Raw genomic sequence first — 24173 nt, forward strand, 5'->3', positions numbered from 1 at the left:
GACGTAAATTGGACCTTAATCGGACGTAAATTGGACCTTAATCGGACATAAATTGGACCTTAATCGGACGTAAATTGGACCTTAATCGGACATAAATTGGACCTTAATCGGACGTAAATTGGACCTTAATCGGACGTAAATTGGACCTTAATAGGACGTAAATTGGACCTTAATGGGACGTAAATGGGACCTTAATCGGACGTAAATTGGACCTTAACCGGACGTAAATTGGACTTTAATAGGACGTAAATTGGACCTTAATCGGACGTAAATGGGACCTTAATCGGACGAAAATTGGACCTTAATCGGACGTAAATTGGACCTTAATCGGACGTAAATTGGACCTTAATAGGACGTAAATTGGACCTTAATCGGACGTAAATGGGACCTTAATCGGACGTAAATTGGACCTTAATCGGAAGTAAATTGGACCTTAACCGGACGTTCTAGGGGACGTGAATTGGACCTTAACAGGACGTCCAATTTTGGTCCAAATGCCACGTTGCCAAACGCCCAATGGAGGTCCACTTAACATCCGAAGGGACGTTCGGTGGACGTCAATTGGGCCTTCATAGGACGTCCCAGTTTGGTCCAATGTCTTGCTGCCGAACATCCATCTAATGTCGTGGGAAATAAAAAATATATTTTTTAAGGAACTTATATTACATCTTATATTAAATTACAATTATTGGATATTACATTATTTACATTAAATTACAATACACTTCTCCAAGAAATGAACGCACCACCTTAAATATGGGGTATTTTTGATGTCTCGTATTTCCTAAACCTGTTGTTTCATCTAAGTGATTTTTTTTATAATATTATAGCCTAGGCTATAGGTTACCTCCTTAAGTAGAGTAGAGTAGAGTAGAGTAGCGTATTTATTGGTAATAATGTACAAATGTACTTTTACAGGTCAGCAATAATTAAAATTGTCTAAAATTACATTAAAAGTTGACAGTACTTCAGTAAAAAAAACCTATAATAAAACCTATAAAAACCTAAAATTTAAAAACTAACACTAATTAAATTACAGGACAAAACAAAATTTAGATCTGAAGTACTCCTCAAATGAGTAGAAAGCACCCATCAGAAGATAATTTTTAATTTGTCTCTTAAATTGGTTAAAATCAAGACTTTTAATAGATATTGGTATACAGTTATAAAATTTCAATTAAGCTTGTCATGCACAGGGAGCTATGCTGTAATATATGTACATTATATCATATCGCTCTCTATAGTAATGAGTGAGCCTGCAGACAGAAAACAAATGGTTCCATATGTGCAGGCTCACTCATTACTATAGAGTGCGATGTGATATAATATATATTACAGTATAGCTCCCCGTGCATGACAAGCATAAGGAGGTACTTAACCTATAGCCTAGGGCCTAGGCTAGAATATTATAAAAAAATCACTTAGATGCAACAACAGGTTTAGGAAATTCGAGACATCAAAAATGCCCAATTTTTAAGGTGGTGCGTAATCGGCTGTATATACAGGGTGTAACAAAAATACACGTCATAAATTAAATCACATATTCTGGGACCAAAAATAGTTTGAATGAACCTAACTTACCTTAGTACAAATATGCACATAAAAAAAGTTACAGCCCTTTGAAATTACAAAATGAAAATCGATTTTTTCGATTATATCGAAAACTATTAGCGATTTTTTATTGAAAATGGACATGTGGCAGTATTATGGCAGGAATATCTTAAAGAAAAATTATGGTGAAATTTGTGCACCCCATAAAAATTTTATGGGGGTTTTGATCCCTTAGATCCTCCCAAACTTTTGTGTATGTTCCAATTCAATTTTATTATTGTGGTACCATTAGTTAAATTCAATATTTTTGTTTCTTAGTATTTTTCAGATAAGGCAGTTTTTATCGAGTTGCAACTTCTTTTTTAACATGTCTACATAAAAACTTTATGGGGGTTTTGTTCCTTTAAACCCCCCAAATGTTTGTGTACGTTCCAATTAAACTATTACTGAGGTACCATTAGTTAAACAGAATGTTTTTAAAACTTTTTTGCCTCTTTGTATTTTTTCGATAAGGCACATTTTATCGAGATCTGGCTTCTTTTTTAATATGGTTCAAAATATCCCTAAAAATGTAAAGCATAAATAAGTCTGCATATTATTACCAAGTCTCCATAATCGTACTTAACCATATACAAATATGTGGTGGATTTGACAAATATTCAAAATATTTCGATAAAAATTGACTTTTCGAAAAAGCAATAAGAGGCAAAAAAGTTTTTAAAACGTTGTGTTTAAATGGTACTACAATAATAATTAAATTGAAACGTGCACAAAAGTTTGGGGGGGTTTAAAGGAACAAAACCCCCATAAAATTTTTATGGGGTGTCCAAATTTTACTATAGTTTTTTCGTAAGATACTGCTGCCATAATAATGCCACATGTCCATTTTCAATAAAAAATCTCTAATAGTTTTCGATATATTGGAAAAAATTACTTCATCTTGTAACTTCAAATGAATGATAAAGGCACAGAGACTTAGATGGCGAGGTCACATTGAAAGGATGCCAAACACGAGGACTCCAAAAATGGTACTAAACTACACTACAGCTTCAAGAAAGAGAAGAGGAAGGCCGAAAAATAGATGGAAGCAAGAGGTCGAAAAAGATTTGGAAAGAATGGTGCTACAGGGTCAGAAAAGAAAAATGAATAACAGGAAGGAATGGAGAAAAATCACATATCAAGCCAGAGAAGATCTCAGTACATAAAGAAACGTGAAAATGAAGAAAAAAAACAAACTTTTCAAGCCATGGGCCTCTAAGACCCTTGGTGCTATTATATATATATAACTTCAAAGGGCTGTAACTTTTCTTGTCTGCACATTTGTACTAAGGTAAGTTAGGTCCAATCAAACTATTTTTGGTCCCAGAATATGTGATTAAATTTATGACCTGTATTTTTGTTACACCCTGTATATATCTACATACTTCGTCTAATTTACTAACTGTTGCACGTCATTCGCGTCGTAGCCTGTGAGGTTGCATGATACCAACACGAAATATTTAGGCGGTAGGTGTGTTCTTTTTTAGAATCACTTTGCCGAGTACACTGGAATTACAGCCACTAGACATATTTTATTATATACGCGTAGAAATAATATTTGAAGATTTCTATTAATGTTAACCTAAAGAAATACACAATAATATGTTTCATTTAATTTGTATAAATGGATTATAAAGCGTTTTTATGAAGCAGATTTGTTCGGATCACACTGTAACTGTAATCGAACGAAGGTGACATTTTAGAATAAATTGGTAACATTTATTTGACAGTTACGGTGATGACACTTCATATTTGTTTATATTCTTTACTATAAGTATCTGTTTTATTTATTATATTTACTGTTTTTATTATTTACTTTACTATAAAAAGATCCTCTACTATAAAAATATAAATTTCACCTAATTTTATAACGACTTGGAATAATCGAGGTATCTGACAACTTTTTTAGTTGTTATTGTAGACATACTTATACAAAGAAACCTACCGGCTTTTTGCCAAGAGTTCGGAGCCGTTTTTTAATTATTAACAATGCAGTGCAAAAACTCTTGCACTGCAAATCTTAAAAGATTATAACTTAATTCTTGTTCTCTATTTCTTAAGTTTTTACTTATTTACATTGAATATTAATTTGTTTTGTTGTATAATCCACGTTTACAATAATTATGTGACATATTTGATTTAAAATGGATTCAGGATCTTTTTATACTTTGGCAACTATGTCAACTTAGATCTCTGGCGTAGATAATGACGTGCAACAGTAAGTAAATTAGATGGACTGTAGGTTATATTTGGTTCTTGGGACATCAAAGTATATTTTTTAGACATTCTTAGTCACTGATGTGACATACCTCCGATTTGTTTTTTCATGAGTTTTGTAAGAGAGACTAAAAACTTTTTTATAGTCACCTCCTGTTTTCATATATTTTTTGACATGTTTTGTAGTAAATTCAACTATCTATTTACTACAAAACATGTCAAAATTTACATGTGAAAGCAGATGATCCTAAAAATGGTTTTTCGTCTCCTACAAAATTCATGAAAAAGCAGATAGGAGAATTATTGTACATTACAATTCTCTGATGTTTGGGAAAAAGGGCTTAAGTCAGAATTGCACATCGATAATGTTTTGATGATTTCTACAGTACTGTAGTAGATTCTACTGTACATACAGTTTACATCTACAACAGTTTTTTTCTGGTCCAGAAATCATCAAAACATTATCAATGTGCAATTCTGACTTAAGTCCTTTTTGCCAAACATAAAAAAACAATCTGGTCATAACTGACCAATGAGCAATTTTAATTTAACCTAAATTACTACTGTTTCTTAAAATGAAGAGCTTACCCCATAGCGTCTCTTATCTAATCTAACAAGATCGTGCACTATTCTAACATACACAGGCACAGCACACAAGCACTATGCTCCGTTTTTCACTATCACCTATCACTCAAACTAGTTCAAAAGGATTTGTCCTCTTCAATCTTCTAGTTTGCCCATTAGTATCGAGGAGCTGGATTTCCTCGATATTCTTGAACTTATGAAGTTGATGCTCGTGACCCTGCTATCTTCTTGATATTTGTTGAGAAAGTAATAACTTATTATGCATGGACAATGTGGACTTTCTTCCAACTAGCCAATACACTTTTTATATCTCTCTTTTGCCTTTCATAGCCACAAGGCTATACATTTCCTTCTTGGTTTTTTTTTGTAGGCCACTTTCAGCTGATTCTAAAAAAAATTAAAATGAACGGTAATTTTTCTATTCTTTACAATTAAAAATCAAAAGAAATAGGTACCTATTTACAGATAATAATATGCATGTATAAATGATTCGTTTCATAAAGAATAAAGAAAATTGAAAACGGATTTTATAATACTTACAAAATTGTTTAAACAAGAGATCTAGCCAGAGCCCAGAGCAAAAACTAGAGCAGACAGTACAGCAAAAAGCCACTAATTTCCATTTCCCACACCCCCTTATCGATGCATTTTTTTCCAATCAAAATTTTTACTTTTTTACTAAATTTTTAGGTTATCGGTTATGTTATGAAAATGAAATGTGATGACCAATGACCACGAGACGCTACCATTGATTAAAAACACCATGTGTGTGTTTATAATCAATGACGCTACATAGATACTCGCGCGGTAAATTTGAAAATGAACGCAAATTGAACAGTACAATTATTAATAAATGGCCTCTCTTAAAATCTTGTAATGGAAAATTTTACCCCTCCAGGAAGACATTGTACTATGTTCATAGAATATCTTGTGGTAACTTTCCACCCATAATTTAATCAGATAGATGTTCACGGAATAGAATGGTAGTACCTACATTCCTGGAATGTTTTGTGTTGTTAGGATTAAACTTTTATTTTATTTATTCTTGAATATTTCCTATTGTTAAACATTGTAACCAATAATTTACAAATAAGATTTTCATTACATTACATAAAATCAAAAACATTTTTTGGATATTAAACTATATAGTTTGTTTATAATTGTAATAATTGTATATACAATTTTGAATTAAGATTTAGGCCCGGTACTTTATGTCTCCCTTAACAGCCGGTTAGTTAACCGGGGTTTAATAGGGACAAAAATATATGCATAACATAGACATAAACGCAATTATACTTATTATTATATTCATAAATAATTATAATAATAATTATAATTGCTTTTATTACAACGCAAGAGGCCCTATGAGGTACTTTTCTGTCCCGATTAAACCCTGGTTAGCTAACCGAGGTTTAACCGGGACATAAAGTACCAATCTTTTCGATTTAAACTACAGTAAAACCTGTGTTACCGGCCCCCTGCAAACACCGGCCACCTGTACTAACGGTCAGTTTAAAAATTCCCCAAACCAATTACAGTAAAACCTGTCAGTAACGGCCACTAAAAATGAAAAAGCTATTGGCCGATATAGAAAGGTGACCGGTATTGCCAGTTTTTGTAGTCTAGATATAATTGGTTTGGGGAATATTTAAACTGGCCGTTAGTACAGGTGGCCGATTTTATCGGGTGGCCAGTAACACAAGTTTTACTGTATATGTAGACTACAAAAACTGGCAATAACGGCCACCTTTCTATATCGGCCAATAGTTCTTTCATTTTAGTGGCCGTTACTGACAGGTTTGACTGTATTTCATTAACGTAAAGTTAACGCGTAAGTTAATATTTTATTGAATTATTTTGCTATTTGATCCCGTAATTGGTATAATGTGTCCAATATAATATATACGCGTTCATAAAACGTCCGTATTTCGTCCAGTATGGTCGTCCAAAGGACGTTCAACGTCGGACGTCCAAAGGACGTCCATATTTATTCCGTCCGAAGGACGTCCAACGTCGGACGTCCAAAGGACGTCCATATTTATTCCTTCCGAAGGACGTCCAAAATGGGACGTCCAAAGGACGTCCGTTTATAGTCCATGGACGTAAGGACCAAAAATGGACCTATTTTGGACGTCCAAAGGACGTCGTGTGCTATTAGGGGAGCGGCTTCTTTAATTTTTCTATCTTTTTTTCTTTTTTGAATGAAGCCAATTGCGTCGCAATGTAATTAGAAGAGGAAATCAATAAAAAGAAAATAAATCATATTGCCATGATGATCGCCATCATTCGTCACGGATAGGCACATCAAGAAGAAGAAGACTAGATCATATAAAATGAACGAGTTGGGGCCTCCAAAACACATTTAAAACCAAAGAGCGAGTGGGGACGAATGAGAGGAAGGCAGAGGGTACACGATTTAAGGGCCAAGTGGAGGAAAACATAAATTGAAATTTAATACAATATGAAATATTGATTTTAATACGCTGCTTAAAATAAATTTAATAATTATTATTGTATTAAAAAAAATAAAAAAAAGTAGGGGACACCCGGGTTTGAACCGGGGACCTCTCGATCTGCAGTCGAATGCTCTACCACTGAGCTATATCCCCTGTCGAGTAAAGTTCCTTACAACGTGAGCTAAATTAGCATTGCATTATTATTCTAATTAAATTTTATGTAGGTATGTATTTATTATGGTATTATTATATTATTATAAATCAACGCATTTTATTTTATTATTATATGATACGGAAATAAGAATTGAAGGATTGATGGATACTTATTACCTATCCATTCTCGACTCTTACTCTTAAAAAAACTATTTTGGTGTGTTAAGTATTATTAGCACGTTATCTGTCCTGATTTGCATTTTGTCTTATTATATTTTTTGCTTATTTTTACAAATAGGTACCTACAGGTCTAAAAATGACTATTAGATGGGGCTGTATCGTCGCCCCCGTTAGCGAAATTATTCCGGTTCGATTTTTTTTGCACAAACTTACTCAAAAAGAGGTCCTTATAACAAATCCACAGGGAGCCAGGCGGTGCCGTGGTCGAAAAATTGTTTAAACAATTTTTTTAAACAAATTCACAAAAAATGTTTTGTCATTTCGGACAAATTTTTTTTAGATAATCTGGGTCATTCTGGGCAAAAAAGGGCTCTTGTCATTTTTCTCTAAAATTTATTTTTGTCGATTTAAAAAGTGATCACAAAAAGTGATCAAATCAAAGTTTAAAACTCCTTCAAGATCCTGAAGAAATTTTTGTCATTATTTTATTACAAAGCTGTTATTTTAATTATTAATCGTCGTCCCCGTTAGCGAAACTATTTCGATTAGATTTTTTTTCACAAACTTACTCAAAAAGAGCTCCTTATAATAACAAATTCACCTGCCAGGCGGTACCTTGGTCGAAAAATTGTTTAAACAATTTTTTTAAACAAATTCACAAAAACAATTTTTTTACTTCGAACAAATTTTTTTTAGATAATTTGGGTCATTCTGAGCAAAAAGGGTTTCTTGTAATTTTTCTCTAAAATTGATTGTTGTCGAGTTCTACGCGATTTAAAATTTGAAAAATGCGAAAATAACCATTTTTCAAATTTTAAATCGCGTATAACTCGACAACAATCAATTATAAATTATAGAGAAAAATCACAAGAGACCTTTTTTGCTCAGAATGACCCAGATTATCTAAAAGCAGATTTATTCGAAGTAAAAAAAAAATATTTTTGTAAATTTGTTTAAAAAATTGGTTAAACAATTTTTCGACCAAGGTACCGCCTGGCACCCTGTGGATTTGTTATAAGGACCTCTTTTTGAGTAAGTTTGTGCAAATAAATCTAATCGAAATCGTTTCGCTAACGGAGGCGACGATACAGCCTGGACTATAGAACTAATTGTTAATTAAAAATAACAGCTTTGTAATAAAATAATCACAAAAATTTCTTCAGGATCTTGAAAGAGGTGTTTTAGTCTTTGATTTGATCACTATCTGACTTTCATAATATATTTTTTAATCGAGTTATTAAGCCTTGAAAATGGCCAATTTTGCATTTTTCAAATTTTAAATCGCGTATTACTTCACAACAACAGTTAGTTGATTAATGACCCAAGTTACCTATCTAAAAAAAAATTGTTCGAAACGAAAATTTTTTTTTTTTTTTTTTGTGAATTTGTTTGAAAAAAAATTGTTTAAACAATTTTTCGACCACGGCACCGCCTGGCATCCTGAGGAGTTGTTATAAGGACCTCTTTTTGAGTAAGTTTGTGCAAAAAAATCGAATCGGAATAATTTCGCTAACGGGGGCGACGATACAGTCCCGTCTATACAGTGAAGAGCGCGCTAATAACCGGCAAATTAACGCAAAAGATGGAAAACAGAATACATTGCGAAACAAAAAGAGATGAAATTAGTGGAAGCAGGGCCGTGCGGTGCTATGATGCGGTGAGACAGCCGCATCAGGCGGCCTCACAAGAGGGGCGGCATAATAATCAGTAAAATCAAAATACAAATAATTGAGCAATTCATTAATTAAAAATATATATAGGACCAAGTGTCAGCCGAAAATATTTAACCGGTGAAGGTACAGAACTTATTTTGACAAATTTGGAAAAATTAGTTCTTGATTTAAAACGGCTCAAAGGACAAGGCTATGATAACGGGATTAATATGAAAGGAATAAGAAAGGGTGTGCAAAACAGAATATTTGAAAAATATCCGAGGGCGTTTTACGTGCCCTGTGCATCACACCTTAGTCATAAATGACGCAGCGTCTTCTTCTACAGAAACAACTACCTACCTTTTTTTGTATTATACAAGAACTGTACACTTTTTTCTGGTTTTACAAAGCGTTGGGGAAGTTCTGAAAAAACATGTTGCACAACTAACACTAAAACCGTTAAGTACTACTAGATGGTTAAGTCGAATAGATGCATTGAAACCTCTAAGATTTCAATTTTGTGAAATATATAATGCCTTATTCGAAATAGTAGAAGACGTCAACAATGATTCAGAAACTAAAGTCAAAGCACGAGGATTAGTAAAAAATATTAAAAATTATAAATTTATATGCCGTGCAGTTCTTTGGCATGCTATTTTATTTCATATAAATTCAGTCTCGAAGACGTTGCAACATGTAACTATGAATTTGTCAGATTGTGTAAAAATGTGGTCAGAAACTATGGAAAAAATGAAAATTTACTGACAATTTGGCTATGATCAAATGAAAATTACTGATAATGAAATTGCAGAAAATCTTGTAAATAAGTTCCAAATTTCCTGCGGAAAATGAATATTAAGGCAAGAGAAAAATGCGTCAATTTGATCTGTGGATCAGCTCTCAACAGAGGAAGAACAATTATTTAAAGTAAATTTTTTCATCTATATTTTAGACATTGCCTTTAATTCTTTGATTGATCGATTTTCGCTTTTAGAAACTCATAATAAAATTTTTAAATTTTTATATGATATTTTTAAATTGAGGGAAATATAAGAAAGGGGAAAAGGGAAAGATGATAAAATACTAGAAAATCTTCATTCAATAGTTTTCATAGAAAAAGAATCGGATATAGAGGCAAATGATTTTCTAGAAGAATCATTGCATGCTTTATTCCAAATGAGACCATACTCCATGAAACCTTTAGAACTATTTGTGCTAAAATAATCTAATAATTTCTTTATACCCAAATATAGTTGTATCACTAAGGACCGGTATTACCTCGTTCCAATTAAACCCCGGTTAGAGGAATTTTGTCATGTGAGGTGCAGAAAATACCGGCCTTAAGAATTTTATTAACACTCTCTGTCTCGGTAGCTTGGGGAAAGAAGTTTTTCAAAACTAAAAATGATTAAAAACTATTTACGAAGCTCCATAAGACAAACAAAACTAAAAAAATTATCACTTATTTTAATAGAAACCTCACTAGCTGCCAGTGCCGGTTTGACACAGTCTGCCGCCCGGTGCTGATACGGATGCCGCGCCCAGGCTCAAAAATATTTCTTAACTTTATTTCAATTAATAATTAAAACCGGTATAATTTGACTTAAACTTTCAATTGCTGTCAGCAGAATTGCTATTTTATTTTTTAATCAAACGTTATTCGCGTTCAAAAGTTGCAATTTCTCGATTTTTTGAAAGTTCCACCGCGTTTATCTCGAAAACTATGCATCCTACGAAAAAACTTGTAAGAACATTTTTGCTTAGAATTACCCAAGAAATACAAAAAAAATGTTTTATTTTGCGAAAAATCGATTTTATGTAATTCCTCAAGTTCTTTGTTTATAACAATCTTATCGACATCCGGATCAACTGTTACCCAAAAAATTCGTGTTCTACGGGTCAAAATACATAAAAAAACTTGGGTAAGTCCATCTAAATAAAGGAGCCCGTAGCACCCCCTCCTGGACACAGCACTAATTTGTTTATAAGCCAAAAAATTGTTTATAACTTTAAAACATTGCTGAGGCTGCTTCAATAATCCTATTTCAATTCTGTAAAGTGCATTAGATAGGTGGAGTACTTCTTTATATGTAAAAAAATTGACAAATCTTTGTATGTTCTAGTTTTTGTTGTGCAATATTTTAAAAAATTTTAATTTTTTAAAAAAAGTTTAGATTGCAAAATTATTATGCAAAATCTAGTAAGTTAATTTTAATGAAATTTAGTGTACGGTTTTAGCACATTAAAAATTTTTTTTAAGCGAATTAGGAAGGTTCCAAGTGTACCTAACCTAAGTGATGGAAAATAATTGAATAAGGACAGGCTTGTTTTGCCCCCTTATTTTATATTTATTGCTATTTTGAAGCAAGGGTGATAAATTAAGACATTTTTAACAAATCGCATCTGATAGAAAATTTAATTATCTTTGTTTTATTCCTATAGGACTTTGTTCTAAAATGAATAGTTTTTAAGTTATAAGCAAAAAAAGTAGAAAAAAAACGAAATATTTTGAAATTTTTAAATATTTTATCTTTTTATTAATGTTCGGGGCATACTTGAGAAGGAGCATAAATTAATTATTATTAACGAAGTTATCACCTAACTTTATCCGCAAAAATCTGAATGCCACCTCTCACATCCACCTAAAAACAGATTCTTACTTGTCTAATTATATTCTTAAACGCTGTAGAATGATATAATTTTACGGCGCGCGGCATGTTTATACGTTATCTGACATTTAGATAACATAAACTGAACACAGTGCATAAACCATATAGGTACGTCGACGTTAATAATAATAATTTATTTATAAATTATTGTTAAGTTTTCAAGTTAATGATAAAACAGAAAAATTTTTATTATTATATCATGTGGATTTGTATGCAAATTTTATTTTACCATAATCATATAATTTCGGAACAGCACGCGCTTCGCGCGTACCGCCCTAGAACCTTCAACCGCCCGGTGCTACAGCACCCAAAAGACCCCTGGTTAAACCGGCGCTGCTAGCTGCTACTTTAGACTACACCAATCTGATTGACGAGTTTGCCAAAATTAAAATCAAAAGGATAAAATTGTAATTTTCATAAATGTTATTTAATGTTAATACATATTTCATTTAATTTTAAGTATATATTTTTTTTAATAATAGTTTTCATTTATTTTGTGTATTTTCATTTAATAAAAATAAATACTAGTATTAAGTTTCGGGGCGGCATTTCGAAAACTTGCATCATATTGAAAAGATGTACCACACGGCTCTGAGTGGAAATGGAAATTATCGTTATAAACGTATAAATTAACATTGCATTACATAATTTCCCATCTTTAGACGTCTGTGACAGGAGTACTTTATAAAATTCTACTGTCACAGTGACAGTTGTCATACTCCTCTGATACGTCTAAAGGTGGGACACTACCTAATGTAATTTTAATTTATACGTTTATAACGATAATTTCCACCTCCACTAGTTTCATCTCTTTTTGTTTCGCAATATACAGGGTGTCCCGAAAAGATTGGTCATAAATTATACCACAGATTCTGGGGTCAAAAATAGGTTGATTGAACCTCATTTACCTATATACAATAGTGCACACAAAAAAAGTTAGAGCCCTTTGAAGTTACAAAATGAAAATATATTTTTTTTCATATATCGAAAACTCCTAGAGATTTTTTATTGAAAATGGACATGTGGCATTCTTATGACAGCAACATCTTAAAAAAAAATTAAAATTAAATTTGTTCTCACCATAAAAATTTTATGGGGGTTTTGTTCCCTTAAACCCCCCCCAAACTTTTGTGTACGTTCCAATTAAATTATTATTGTGGCACCATTAGTTAAACACAATGTTTTTAAAACTTTTTTGCCTCCTAGTACTTTTTCGATAAGATAGTGTTTATCGAGATATTTTGAATATTTTTCGAATCCACCACATATTTGTATATTATGGTTAAGTACGATTATAGATACCTGTTAATAATGTGAAAATGTATTTATAATTTACATTTTTAGGTGTATTTTGAAAAAGAAACCAGATCTCGATAAAAGGTGACTTATCAAAAAAAGACTAAGAGGCAAAACAGTTTTAAAAACACTGTGTTTAACTAATGGTACCACAATAATAGTTTAATTGGAACGAACACATACATTTGGGGGGTTTAAAGGAACAAAACCCCCATAAAATTTTTATGTAAATATATTAAAAAAGAAGCCGCATCTCGATAAAAACTGGCTTATCGAAAAAATACTAAGAGGCAAAAAGTTTTCAAAACGTTGTGTTTAACTAATGGTACTACAATAATGAATTAATTGGAACGTACACAAAAGTTTGGGGGGGGGGGTTTAAAGGAACAAAACCCCCATAAATTTTTTACGGGGTGGACAACTTTCACTATAATTTTGTTTTAAGATGTTCCTACCATAAGAATGATACATGTCCATTTTCAATAAAAAATCTCTTATAGTTTTCGATGTATTGACAAAAATCGATTTTCAGTTTGTAACTTCAAAGGGCTGTAACTTTTTTTATGATCACATTTGTACTAAGGTAAGCTAGGTTCAATCGAACTATTTTTGACCCCAAAATGTGTGGTATAATTTATGACCAATCTTTTCGGGACACCCTGTATAATGAGAATTATTTCTCATTTGTCTTTTTCACAAATTGTGATGAGGCTTAGGTAGATATGTAGGTAAGTCACTTCAATTGTCCCAAAAATGTATAGTCGAACCCGCTTATTGGAATAGCCTTCGTGCCAAGCAAAATATTCTTATAACCGGGATAATCTAATAACCGATCATTGGTGGCTAGCCGTAATAAGTGTACCGAATATACGTAATAATATTACATACTATATGTTAATATCTATAGGGTTTTAGGTCTTTTTATGTCAATAATACAATAGCGTAACGTATAGGTATATTAAAAAACCAAAGTAGTGGAAAGCCGCCTATGATGGCATAGTGCCTATTATGATGGCATAGTGAGTGTATTTTGGAACGCAGTCCACTTATTCTGAAAATTGATGCATTAGTATATGCTAGATAGTCGGTTTGTAGTTTCATATAAAGTTTATGGTGCTCTGATGCTTTTTGTGAGAGTAGGAAAATTATACATTTTTCGGCAAGTCCCGCAGTAATATTACACAAAATTAAAATTTAGAATCCAGTACAGGAAATAGAAGAAAATATTAAATAACGCCTTGGATATAATCTGTTAGACATATTATGTTTGTGGTGTGCGTTATTTTGAAGTTATTTTTCGATTTAAGATTTTTTCTCTTCTTTTAATAAAATGCCGATGTTTGCCTATGATGGCACACTTCATCATAGAAAGTCCAGAAGAAAAGCATTTATAAGCATCCATTATTCACTCCAAAAATACTAATGATCAAATATCTTCGAAATCTGAAATTAAAATGCCAAAAGCTAATGTGCTTGGACCTTCATTTGTACAAAAAATAAGAACCAGTATTGTAAAATTGTAAACCAGAAAATGAAAAAAAGCGAAAACGTGGGAAGAACGGTATGCTCAATTCTACTCCAGACCTGATTTGAGCTCAGAGAGAAGTAAGAAGACAAAACAATTTAATAAAGAAAAAAACTGCCAAGACGGGCACGAAGAAAGTTTTCGTGGAAAAAATAGCAGTTAAGAAGAAGAATAACAAGCGGAATTCTGGAATGATCTTAAAGACGACAACCCTGATGTCGATTGTTTGTATGTATTGTAATGAACTGTACTCCCTATCTAAATCAAAAGAAATATGGATTCGGTGCCAGACATACCATTCATGGTGCCATGCATAAGTAATGTGCGGATGTGGAAAAAAGTAAAACAGTTTATATTATAGGAATTGTGTTTATAAATAATATTATTTGCTTAATAACCTTTTAGTTAAGTTAGTAGAACACTACGAATTTATTTTTTAATTTTTGTTGATATTTTTCGTAATAAAACATAAAAAATTAAGTTATTTTGTTTTAAAATAAATGATGTGCCATCATAGCAAACGTGTGTCGCCTATGATGGCGTACTCGTACTGGTTAATTAAAAAAAAATTAAAAGCGTGCAAAAAACGTTCGAAATCAATATTATATTGTACAAAACTTAAAATGTAGCTTAAGTTCGAATCACTTGGCACCACAAGAATGCTTAGAAAATTTTAAATATCCTTAAAAAATTGGGTTAAAATTAGGTATGCCATCATAGGCGACTTTCCCCTACATTATACAGGGTGTCCGAAATGATTGGTCATAAATTATACCACAGATTCTGGGGTCGAAAATAGGTTGATTGAACCTCACTTACCTATATACAATAGTGCACACAAAAAAGTTACAGCCCTTTGAAGTTACAAAATTAAAATCGATTTTTTTATATATCGAAAACTTTCAGAGATTTTTTATTGAAAATGGACATGTGAAATTTTTATGGCAGCAACATTTAAAAAAAAATTAAAGTGAAATTTGTGCACCCCATAAAAATTTTATGGGCGTTTTGTTCCTTTAAACCCCCCTAAACTTTTGTGTACATTCCAATTAAATTATTATTGTATCACCGTTAGTTTAACACAATGTTTTTAAAAGTTGTTTGCCTCTCAGTACTTTTTCGATAAGCCAGTGTTTATCGAGATATTTTGAATATTTTTCGAATCCACCACATGTTTGTATATGGTTAAGTACGATTATAGAGTAGGGTGGGTCGAAAAACAATAATGTTTTATTTTTTAATCGCTATACCGAGGAACACTTGCCTTTGGGGTATATAAGTAAAATTCAAAGTAAAATAAAGTTATATATTGAACCGCCAGCTAGCGCAGCACACTTAAAATTTAGTTTTTTCAGAAATCAAGACATTTTTCAATTATTTTTACAATCTTTAGCAAATAATATTTGAACGAGCTATAGTGAAAACTGTTTAGTTAATAGTTTAAAAAATAGGAAATAAATTTGAAACAGACAATATCTTTTAATTTGCGGTAGCGCAAAATACTCAGAATTTGTTAAAATTCACATATTAGCACCTTAAAAGAAGGTATGGTCTAGTATGTTGTGTTGGGTGTTATTAGCACAATCCCTTTTTTGTTCTTTTACTTTACGCTCCATTTAATTGGAATATAATTATTATAGTGTGTTTAAAGTTATAAAGGATATAAATAAAACAACTTATAATTTTAAAAACATGTTTAATTGAAACAAAAAAGAAACCAAATTATAGCCAAACAATGTCAACAAATTAAATAAAATTTTGACTTTAGAAAGAGTCTTTTACTCACTATTTCTGAGTTGTTACGTTGAAGCAGCGATTGCTGTCAAACTTTGGCATCGAAGCTCTGGATGCTACGGCAGATCTTATGGAACCATCTCATTACTTAGCACCGACGACTTTTTTAGATGATTCAGTCACTAACTTGACGCAGCGTTCCACGGCTTGGGTATGACATGGACATTTTACAAAGTTCCAATCCTCGGGTAACAGTGATGGTGGTGTAATTTCAGTGGTGTTCCTATCAAATAATTCAGTAGAGGCAGTCGCATGAAAGGTGATTTTTGGAAGTCGAAAAACCCTAATTGTTTCTGTTTCTGTAGCGAACATCCTTGCTTTGATTATTCTTTGGAACCCTAATTCTCTTATGTATTTCCTTTCATCCACTATCATCCTCAGTAGCAAATTTTCTGGGTGGGAAAAATGCATTTCTTTCGATTACAGGATCAACTACTTTAATCAAATTCTTTGGTAGAAATCTGGTTGATTTGATAGTGTCAAAAACGTGTTCAGCTCCATCTGTTATGTATTTGCTGTACTTTATTTTGAACCATACAGGCATGTATGATTTAAAAATGAAGGATACTAACAATTTATGTTCAACTGAAGACGTTTCCACACTTACATACGGTCTCAAAACTCTGTTAGCTGTAGTCAACCATCGAGAGTGGGAAAGTGGACCCGGTTCTCGAACAGATAAGTCCACAGGGCAGTTGCCTGACTTTATCGCACAACTTATGTCTAGAAGATACTATTCATCTTTACTCAAAAGATTGCGATTAACTAGTCCTCTTAGTGGTTAGGAACGAGGTGGTTTCATAAGATCTGCCGTAGCATCCAGAGCTTCGATGCCAAGGTTTGACAGCAAGCGCAGCTTCAACGTACCCACTCAGAAATAATGAGTAAAAGACTCTTCCTAAAGTCAAAATTTCATTAATTTGATGACATTGTTTGGCTAAAATTTGGTTTCTTTTTTGTTTCAATTAAACGTTGTTCTGAAGCTATTTCCTTGTGGCATTTTTATGATTAATTATATTATTTATATGGGAAATAAGCCACAATTAAAATGAAAAAAATAATTTTATTAATAGTCTAAGAGCTAGTGAACCTTTTGACTAACGGTCGTCCTGTAAAGCTAGAAATTTGTAGAGTGATAATTCATAGCACACCAAAGCTAAAAACCATGACCTGGCAGGCCTCAGCGGTGCACGTGTATCTACCAGGTGAATCGAAAAGTGCAAATTTAGGGGGTAAAATAAACTTTCTCCTGTAAGGTTTAAATTTAAGTATGTGTTTGAGTAAGTCATTTAGAAGAAATGTGTACAATGACAGGCGATTCTGAAGAGCATAAGACCTTGCCAGGCGAGGGGAAAGATTAGGGGTTTTTCCTAAATTTATTTTTTTTGCATCGAACAAATTTTTTTTAAGTTTTTTGAATCATTCCAAACAGAAAAGGTCTTTGGTGATTTTTCTCTTAAGTTAATAGTTTTTGTTATATAAGCGATTGAAAATTTTGAAAATTGCGAAATCGACCATTTTTAACCCCAAATCGGATATTTATCTAAAAATCTCAAAGTTGCCAAGGTAGGTAGATATTCCTTAAACATTGATTGATGAAATCCCAAAGAGTTTTTTGCAATACAATATCGGAAACCCCTTTGTTTTTTAATTGCTAATCAAGCGGACGCTTCACTGTAGTATAAGTGAGGACGTTTGAGTTGGCATAAATTCATTATCTCGAGAATTGGCAAATTTCAAGAGCAATCTTCAGACAGGTCGATTTTTATTTTTAAATTAGGACTTTTTGGCATATATATAATACTAGTGACGTCATCCATCTGAGCGTGATGACGTAATCGATGATTTTTTTAAATGAGAGTAGAGGTTGTGTGATAGCTCATTTGAAAGGTTATTTAATTCTCTATTCACTAATATAAACAATAACATAATTATTTATACAGGGTGTACAAAAAATTTTTTTTTATTAAATTAACTTTGATTAAATTTGACAAATAGAAGAAAAAATTTTTTTTGTACACCCTGTATAAATAATTATGTTAATGTTTATATTACTGAATAGAGAATTAAATAACCTTTCAAATGAGCTATCACACAACCCCTACTCTTATTTAAAAAAAAATCGATTACGTCATCACGCCCAGATGGATGACGTCACTAGTATTATATATATACCAAAAAGTCCTAATTCAAAAATAAAAATCGACCTGTCTGAGGATTTCTCTTCAAATTTGCCCATTCTCGAGATAATGAATTTATGCAAGCTCAAACGTCCTCAATTATACTACAGTGTAGCGCCCGCTTGATTAGCAATTAAAAAAACAAAGCGGTTTTCGATATTTTATTGCAAAAAACTCTTCGGGATTTCATCAATCAATGTTTAAGGAATATCTGCGTACCTTGCCAATATTGAAATTTTTAGATAAATGTCCGATTTGGGTTAAAAATGGCCGATTTCGCAATTTTCAAAATTTTCAATCGCTTATATAACAAAAACTATTAACTTAAGAGAAAAATAACTAAGGACCTTTTCTGTTTGGAATGATTCAAAAAGCCTAAAAAAAATTTGTTCGATGCAAAAAGAATAATTTTAGGAAAAACCCCTAATCTTTCCCCTCGCCTGGCAAGGTCTTATGCTCTTCAGAATCGCCTGTCATTGTACACATTTCTTCTAAATGACTTACTCAAACACATACTTAAATTTAAACCTTACAGGAGAAAGTTTATTTTACCCCCTAAATTTGCACTTTTCGATTCACCTGGTAGATACACGTGCACCGCTGAGGCCTGCCAGGTCATGGTTTTTAGCTTTGGTGTGCTATGAATTATCACTCTACAAATTTTTAGCCTTACAGGACGACCGTTAGTCAAAAGGTTCACTAGCTCTTAGACTATAACGTTTCGACGCCCAAATCGGGTGCCGTTGTCTAAATACAAAATATTACTGATTTATATGTATATATAAAATATTATATTATATTACATAAAATACAAAATATTAATAGTAATATTTTGTATTTTGACAACGGCACCCGATTTGGGCGTCGAAACGTTAATAAAATTATTTTTTTCATTTTAATTGTGGCTTATTTCCCATATAAATAATTAATCAATTAAACGTGTTATTAAAATTATAAGTTGTTTTATTTTTTATATTCTTTATAGCTTTAAACACACTATAATAATTCTATTACAATTAAATGGGGTGTAAAGTAAAAGAACAAAAAATGGATTGTGCTATTAACACCCAACACAACATACTAGACCACACCTTCTTTTAAGGTGCTAATATGTGAATTTTAACAATTTTTTAGTATTTTGGGCTACCGCAAATTAAAAGATATTGTCTGTTTCAAATTTATTTTCTATTTTTTAAACTATTATCTAAACAGTTTTCACTATAGCACGTTTAAATATTATTGGCTAAATATTGTAAAAATAATTGAAAAAGTCTTGATTTCTGAAAAAAACTAAATTTTGAGTATGATGCGCTAGCTGGGGGTTTAATATACAACTTTATTTTACTTTGCATTTTACTTATATACCCCAAAGGCAAGTTTTCCGCGGTATAGCGATTAAAAAATGAAACATTATTGTTTTTCGACCCACCCTATTATAGAGACCTGTTAATAATCTGAAAATTTATTTATAATTTACATCTTTAGGTATATTTTGAAAAAGAAGCTACATCTCGATTAAAGGTGACTTATGAAAAAAGACTAAGAGGCAAAAGTTTTAAAAATACTGTGTTTAACTAATGGTACCACAATAATAGTTTAATTGGAACGTACACAAACATTTGGGGGGTTTAAAGGAATAAAACTTCCATAAAATTTTTACGTAAATATATTGAAAAAGAAGCCACATCTCGATAAAAACGGGCTTATCGAAAAAATACTAAGAGGCAAAAAGTTTTATAAACGTTGTGTTTAACGAATGGTACCGCAATAATGAATTAATTGGAACGTACACAAAAGTTTGGGAGGGGTTTAAGGGAACAAAATCCCCATAAATTTTTTATGGGGTGGACAAATTTCACTATAATTTTGTTTTAAGATGTTCCTGCCATAAGAATAATACATGTTCATTTTCAATAAAAAATCTCAAATAGTTTTCGATATATTGAAAAAAATCGATTTTCATTTTGTAACTTCAAAGGGCTGTAACTTTTTTTATGAGCACATTTTGTACTAAGGTAAGTTAGGTTCAATCGAACTATTCTTGACCCCAGAATGCGTGATATAATTTATGACCGATCTTTTCGTATTATGTGGATGTATACAGTAATTAATATGAAATGTATACATAGATAATGTAAATATTTTCGTATTAAAATACATAATATACTTAATAAGAAAATTACTTATTTAGTCTTGAAACATAATCGGTAATTGTAACTTGTTTTTTTGTTACATAAAATACTACCTAATCACTTTTGCTGTTTTGAATTATTATAAAAGTTACAAAAATTTACAATGGTTTGGCCATCCCGAAAACGTTTAATAACTTTACAAACGATAAGGATGGGCGAACTGTTTCTTAAAAATTTTATAACAGGCAAGAGGGTAGCAATATGTATAGTTTTTAGACAAAGGAAATTATTGTACGACTGAATTTGTCGGTAAACGATTGAATTGGTACTCATAACAACGCAATAAAATATTTATTACCTATCTGACAAACCCAAATAATATAAATAAAACAGCACTACAGGCCTTCGAAACCCTTGGCGAGAAACCATAATATGTATAAGACATAATTTAAATTTTCAGGAAATTCGAAATTGTAGGTAAGAATTTATATGTTGACCTGAATAATATTCTAAAAAGCGGTATTGTTTTATTAATACGTATTCCAATAAACAGATAAATTTATTAAGGAGTAAAGGAAACCGTTTCGGGATCTCGAATTTGTATTCCATAAACCGTGATATTCCTATAACCGGTACTCTAATAAGCGGGTTCGACTAAATATTTTTAAATACATATTTTAGGTACCTACATCCTACATCTCTCCTGTTTCCCACTTTCCATTTACCAACCTGGTCTCCACATCTCTTTTAGGTCGTCGATCTTCTATTTCGACTTCTCTTGTGGTAAGTTTCTTAATAAGTGAGTCAGGTTTACTTCGTTTTATGTATCTAGAATCTACATTTCTGAATTTATTTGAATCTGAATTTATTTCCCAGTTGTTCATTTCCCATCCCCATTCCTTCTTCTTCTTCTCCTTCTTATTGTTATGGCGCATATCGGTTCCGAATATTGGCGATCAGCATAGCTATCCTAACTTTGCTTATACAGCTATTCCATTCCTATTGGACCCATAATTTTCTCTCAAATAACCTTAATCATCAGATTTAAGATATTACCTAAGTATCTACCTATACTGACTGAAATGATAACATCTTCTGACGTTAATTGTTCTGGTAACAAATAGAGCCTGTGTTCGGGTTTGTGGGTAAATATCTACTACTTCTTTCAGGGCCAGTGGCGTACTGATAGATCAACGGGCCCTGGTTCCAATTGGTATGCGGGCCCGCCCACCCAATAAAGACACACATTGTATATCAAAAGTTTTTAATAAACATTAAATATAAATCATCATAATATATCATAAAATAATATCATATATTTATAAAAGCTGAAGCTAATATTTATAGTCCATCTACTCACGGATTTTGCTGTAAATTTTAAAGAACCGCTCGGATTGAGATAAAATTTGCCATACACATAGCAAACATGGGGTGAAAAACATACATTCAAGATAAGTCCGGAATTAGATTAACTGACTAATTCTATGAAACTTTAGTTCTATAGATTTTTTTCACTAAGTCAATACTTTTCGAGTTATTTGCGAGTGAATATGTTCATTTTCAACAAAAAATAAACACGTTTTGAGACGGTTTTTCACAATAACTCAAAAAGTAAGTTTATTATCGAAAAAAATATTCTTAGTAAAAGTCTAGCTTATAAAGAAGTGAAAAAATGGTGTAATATTCAAAGTCTGTAGATCCAGTAGGAGCTGGATCATATTATATTCTTATTCGTCAAATTCCAAATCGAATATTTTAACGTGAAATAACCAAAAAATGAAGCACTTTTCGGGAAAAACTCATTACAACTTTTTTAAAGGTTTTAAAAAAGCTTTACATTTGTTTTTTTTAGCTTCTACCATCAATATTAAGTATTATGTAACACTCAAAATAAAGTTAGTTACTTTTTTGGTTAAAAAATCCTTAAAATCACCCCCTAATTAGCATCCCAAATGAAATTAATTGTTACCGCTCCACAAGTTACTTGACTTATGTATTGTATATAATATGATCTGTAAGTTTTATCGGTTCAAAGTGCTCATTTTTGAAAAAAATGGTTTTAAATTAAAAAAAAATTTATTTTGAAATTTTTTTTTTTCAAAATAACTTAAAAATTATTGGTGATACCAAAAATCTCAACTAGTAAAAAAAAATAAATTTTGCTATTGCGAATATTTTGGACCTTTTGTTTTCCTGAAGACAAAAGTTGGTTATATGTATAAGATATGGCTGTTCAAAATTTGCATACACTTGTGATTAGTGACTCGTTTAAGCCCTTTAATTTAACTACAGCCTTTTCAAAAAATATGCACTTTGAACCAACAAATCTGACATATATTATAAACAATACATAAGTAAAGTAATTTGTGAAGCGGTAACGATTAATTTCATTTCGGATGCTAATTAGAGGGTGATTTTCACGATTTTTTTTACCAATCAAAAAAAAAAGATACCAACATTATTTTAATCGTAACTTACCTACTTTTGATGTTAGAAACACTTACAAAACAATGGACTATTAAAACAGTAAGTTAATATTAACCCTATCGGTTTTCATACTGACATGACTGATCAATTTACGCCAGCCGTTTTTTATAAACAATGAAACTCAAACATTTTCTACATCTAAATCTCCAGTCATAATTAAAAACCGTTATCGGAAAACTAAAACAGCTTTTAAAAAATGAACATCGGAATCAAAACTTCTAGGAAGATCCCTACAATATCTATCCTTACAAAAGCGTTCCCTGTGTTTCTTAATAAATTTTGTTTTCAAATTTTTTTATGAATACGTATTCTTCGTTTTTATTTATAAGAACCTACACAAAAATAAAAGTTTATTAAGTAGTTACATTTCCTAGTGTGTACTTGTGTAGTTTAAAATGTCCCCATCAAATTATAAAAACAAAGAAACAAAAAGCATATTAGAGCAGGCCCCTTAAGGGGCCCGGGCCTTGGTTCCGCGGAACCCGCGGACCCATGCTCAGTACACCACTGTTCAGGCGGAACACCATTACAGGTCGGAAACATCAGGATAGTCTTGGATAATCTTGTAAATAATTCTAAAAGTAAGAGAATGACATTGGTAGATATGCTTAGTGCTTAGAAAAGAATGAGTATATATACAATCTGCTTTGCATTCAAGAGACCAATTGGAAAGGACCAAGTCATACAACTAGACGAATGATACAAATTTTGATATGTAGCCAAAAGTAATACATATTAGGACAGGCGTTGGTATAATTTCTGATAGTAAAAGTTGTAGGAATAAGTAAGGGATATAATTTCAAAATTAAAAAGAATAGAATGTTGTGGGTGTATGTTCCCTAAGTCGGTATGAATGGAGATACATGCAATAGAGTTGGCGCAAGATGTATGAAATAGAAGTGAATGATGTGTTGCATAAAAATATTTCAACGAACTAATGGAAAAAGTCTATAAAACTGCCTTAGACCATGGATGAGCGAATGTTATAGGTGATAAAAAATGATTAAAAATTAGGACAGGATACATTGGAGAAAATATAAGGTGGAACCAGGGCCGGCGATAACGGGCCTGAAAGGGATGCACTGCAGGCGGGCGTCCCTGTTTAAGGAGCGCTAAAATGAGCTTTTTTCTGTTGGTGTGGTACAAAATACTAATTTAAAAAAACCGAAGGGCGCCTATTTTTGCTAGTTTTGCAGACAGGCACCTTATACCCTAGCGCCGGTACTGGGTGGAACTTGATGACAAAATGAAAGAACA

The 24173-nt window shown here is 31.9% G+C and overlaps 1 non-coding gene across 1 annotated transcript; it reads right to left on the reverse strand.

Moving 5' to 3' along the window:
• Positions 1-6929: 6929 nt before the first annotated feature.
• On the reverse strand, positions 6930-7001 carry Trnac-gca (transfer RNA cysteine (anticodon GCA)). Its single transcript has one exon. It is a non-coding gene; the product is annotated as a tRNA-Cys (tRNA).
• Between the last annotated feature and the right edge of the window lie 17172 nt (positions 7002-24173).

The sequence above is a fragment of the Diabrotica virgifera genome, chromosome 3 (assembly GCF_917563875.1).
Source record: "Diabrotica virgifera virgifera chromosome 3, PGI_DIABVI_V3a".
In the NCBI taxonomy this organism is placed as follows: domain Eukaryota; kingdom Metazoa; phylum Arthropoda; class Insecta; order Coleoptera; family Chrysomelidae; genus Diabrotica; species Diabrotica virgifera.